The following is a 4421-nucleotide window of genomic DNA, read 5'->3' as shown; positions in this document are numbered from 1 at the left end:
CAAGCTCAGGCTTCGTTCCTTAAAATGAGAAAGTAAGCCAAGACTTTGTTTTGCTGAGTTTTTCTTTGAAGTTTCCAAGCTGCCACCCCACTTTCTTTTCTGCTCTCGTTCTCCCCTCAACACTCCACGACCACCTTTTCCCACTGCCGTCGTCCACTTCATCTACCCACCAAGCCCGCCAGCCCAGATAAAAAATTCCACTCTTCGCCCTAACCTTACACGAAGCATACAGAAGTCTGTCACCTTCTCTGTTTTCACGAGAAAGCTTGTATTTCTCCCTTACCTGCACAAGATCTACACTTGGCAAAGGAGTAGAAGCTAGCTAAACAAAGGTCCAAGACTTCAAGGCTTTCTTCTTCTTCCTCTTATACAGCAAAAGTCCGCGACAGCCTCTGCTTTTCTTATCTTCGACACGTGATACTGTGATAGCAACAGTTTTGCTTTCATGACTGCGTACTTTTTTTTATTTTTTTTTGGGGGAATTTTGGGGCCAAAGCCCATGTATTACTATGAAATGAGAGAACTTACAAGTAAAAAGATAACCAAAAAACTGTCAGCTAAACAAATAACACAAATTTAGCTGAAAAACAAAATAAAAGACCTCAAAAACTATAAAGAAAACTATACCACCCAATACCAAAGAACAAATAACCTATAAGAGGCCAAAATGTGGTATAAACTTCAGAACTGATCATCACTTCATGAAAGAACATGAAGCAGGACTCAGGAGCTGCAATCAAAACGAAGTCCCAAAAACCCCTGGTTGCCACGCAGACCCTCCTAGGGGAAGAAAGATCTGCAGCTATCATCATCGTCCTCAAAACTTCTCCAGCCGTATTGAACCAAATCGAATCAACAGACTGAACCGTAAAATAACCGCACAGCCAGTCAGCAGAACAACAACCTACACCAGAAACTCTCAGGCAGAGAGCAAAGAAAATGGCAAGAGAGGCTCCAGCAACATAAGAGCTAGGAAAAAACCTTGCCCAACATTTAGTCAAAACAATCCAGAACGAAGCAACAAAGCCCGTTATAATTTTTCCAAGAGTTCCCAGGAATTTTTCCATTTCAACACCTTTTCAAACATATTCCTCTTAATATTCAGCAGCAAGGTATTAGAGCAAAGAGAGGAGATACCAAACCTTCTGCTATTTCGCTCTTTCCATATATGATAAATGGCACAACATATCATAATGTGATTAAACTTTTTAACCTTAGCATTGCCTTTAAACTCACATTTTACCCAGTCAAAAATCTGTAAAATATTGGGCCTAAGAAGAAAACTGTGTGAACCCGGAATAAGAGCAGAAATTATATTAAATGAATAAGAACATTCAAAAAATAGATGGGTAACATATTCTTTGTGTAACAGGCACAAACTGCACATATCTGGCACAATAATATTCCTTATATGAAGTGCATCTGCGGTTTTCAAGCCCCCCATTAGAGCCAACCACACAAAAACCGAATGTTTGATGATATTCCTTTTTGGCCAAACAAACTTGTACCAAGAACAGTTTGGGATATCCGAATAAAACTCCTCAATGAAACTACTAAATTTATAATTTGAACAGGTTTTCCAAATTAGACAAGTAGCAGCTTCCCCATCCACATTAAAATTACCATAGGCATGTCTCAACAACATCGGGAAATTCACAGGGAAATCCCATTGAGAAGAAGATATTAGATCGTTCAAGAAGCAATCCGGGATCCCCTCATAGAAGTTGTTCCCTAAATATTCAGACAGAGTGGCATTATTACACCAATGATCCCATCTCAAAGAGATGGGAGCATTGTTAGTAATTCTGAACTTAAAACAAGATTTCACCCCAACAGCTGTAGAACAGATAGAAATCCAGATTTTAGATGAGTTGGCAGGAGGAGGTCTCCAAGGGGATCTATATCTATAACGAAGCCAAGTGGAGAGAGGGGAGGAGAGGTTGTACATCCTAAAAATGACAGAGCAGTTATAAGCAAATTGCAACGCAAAAATTGAAGGGATCCCCAAACCCCCTTTGTATTTAGGCCTGCAAATTTTATCCCATGACACCATGTGCAACTTGTTAGAAATCTGAGAGTCACCAAAGAATAAAAACCTAGAACTAATTTTTTTAACATATTTGTAAACAGATTTAGGCATAATGGCCCCCCGAATCCAATAGGCAATGGTGTTCTTGATAGTAAATTTAATATATTGTAGCCTTCCCGCAAAAGACAGTAAATTTGCCTTCCAACCATTCATTTTCTTGTTCACATTATCCATAAGAGGCAAATAATCTTCAATTTTTAGCTTATAGAAAGACAAAGGGATACCCAGATAATTGATTTTAGAGACAATGTTGTGAATGGAGAGGGCTTGACACATCTCCATGTAGTTTCTAACATGCTTGGGAAACATGATGGCACTTTTGGCATAGTTAATATAGAGGCCAGAAGAGTTGCCAAAATCCCTTAAGATATTAGCCAACAAGTTGCAATTCTCAGAGGTGGCCTCCCCAAAAATCAACACATCATCAGCATAAAGCAAATGATTAATAGAATAGTCTTCAATAGCAATACCTTTAAATCCCCTCCCCTCAAGGAGATTCGAGAAAGCGTCCATCACCAAACAAAATAGATAAGGGCTAAGAGGGCAGCCCTGCCTAATCCCAGCAGAGGAAGAGAAATACCCCTCAAGGGCTCCGTTAAGCACAATAGAGAAATTGACATCAGAGATACAAGCTTTAATCCAGTTGACAAAAATATTGGGAAAACCTTTTTGAAGAAGCCTGCCTAATAAAAAATCTCTTGAAACTGAATCAAAAGCTTTTTTAACATCAAGCTTAGCACAAAAGTAATTACCTCTCTTGTTCTTACCCGCAAAAGCAAGAATGTCACTAGCAAGGAGTATATTGTCAGTAGAAACTCTATTCTTTACGAACCCCGCTTGATTGTCCATAACAATCAAGCTTATAATCGGCTTTATTCTTTCAGCAATGACCTTAGCAATGATTTTGTAAAGAGAGTTACACAGGGCAATCGGCCTATGGTCAGAAATAGCAATAGCATTTTTGTTCTTAGGAATGATTGCAAGAGCCGTAGCTTTAACCCCATTAGGCAAATAATTTTTGTGAAAGAAAGCTCTAATAGCCCTACAAACAGTAGGACCAATGATGTGCCAAGCCGATTTGTAAAAATAAAAATTAAACCCATCTGGACCTGGGGCAGAATTTGAAGAACCCATGAAAACCACCTTCTTGATCTCATCATCCAACACAGCAGAGGTGCAAGATAACACAAAACTGTCGGGAAGCAGTGCCAATGGGAAAAATATCTAGTCGCAAGCAAGCAGGAGGAACAGGGTTATAGAGTTCTTGAAAGTAATCAATAATGTAAGAAATAGCTTCTGATCTGGAAGAAGAAGGGTTGCAAGTAAGCAAATTCACAACAGATTTGTTACCACCCCTCCTAGATCTAATTTTGGCAAAAAGAAACTTTAAATCTTCCTCACCATGCTTCAACCAGTTCACCTTAGCTCTCTGAATAATCCAGGAAGTATATAAGGAATTGAAATTGCCTAATTCAGCAGTGGCCACCTTATAGTTTGAGATAAGAACCGGGTTATTATGATCCTCCTGAAGCTTGCCCAACAGAAATTCTTGTTTATTAGACAAAAACTCTAAATGTCTCTTGATAGAAGTAGAGGAAGACCAAAACTCTTTTTTGATGTTGCATTTAAGAGTTTTTAAAGAGTTACAAAAATGAGATAAGGGGTTACCAACACATGGTTTAGAAAAAACCGCCACAAGATGATCCTAATAGCTGTCAAGCTTAGTCCAGTAGTTTTTAAACAGGAACCGATGATGCATCTGATAAGACATGCCAGAATGGAGGATGATGGGGCAATGATCAGAGCAGGAGGGATTTTGAATAGAGCAATACGAATCTGTAAAGGTATCTAACCACTCCACATTCACTAGAACTCTGTCAAGTTTTATATGAATAGGGTTATCAGAGCGTTGGTTAAACCAAGTGTATTTAAAACCCACAGAGTTGAGATCCTTCAAACCGTTGCTGAATATCATATTATTAAAATCTGACAGGGCTGAGAGAGTGATAGGAGTACCCCCCAATTTTTCATTTGCAAAACGACAGCAGTTGAAGTCCCCGATAAGAGCCCAAGGAAGATGATTGGAAGGTGCAGTTAGAGCTAATGAATCCCATAAAGACTTGCGTTCAATAGCACAATTGGAGGCATAGATGGCAGAAAGCTGCATAATAGGTTGATTAGCCACACTAATAATACCAGAAATAAATTGAGAAGAAATCAGAGATGGTTTGAAGCCAATTTTGGATTCATTCCATTTGATCCAAATACGACCGGAGGAGTTAAGAGAAAAGTTGTGACAGCTAGCTTCGTTCTGAAAAAGAGTGTGTGAGGA

This window comes from Dendrobium catenatum, unplaced genomic scaffold, assembly GCF_001605985.2.
Source record: "Dendrobium catenatum unplaced genomic scaffold, ASM160598v2 fragScaff_scaffold_1497, whole genome shotgun sequence".
Classification (NCBI taxonomy): domain Eukaryota; kingdom Viridiplantae; phylum Streptophyta; class Magnoliopsida; order Asparagales; family Orchidaceae; genus Dendrobium; species Dendrobium catenatum.
Note: the sequence above shows the minus strand (reverse complement) of the source record.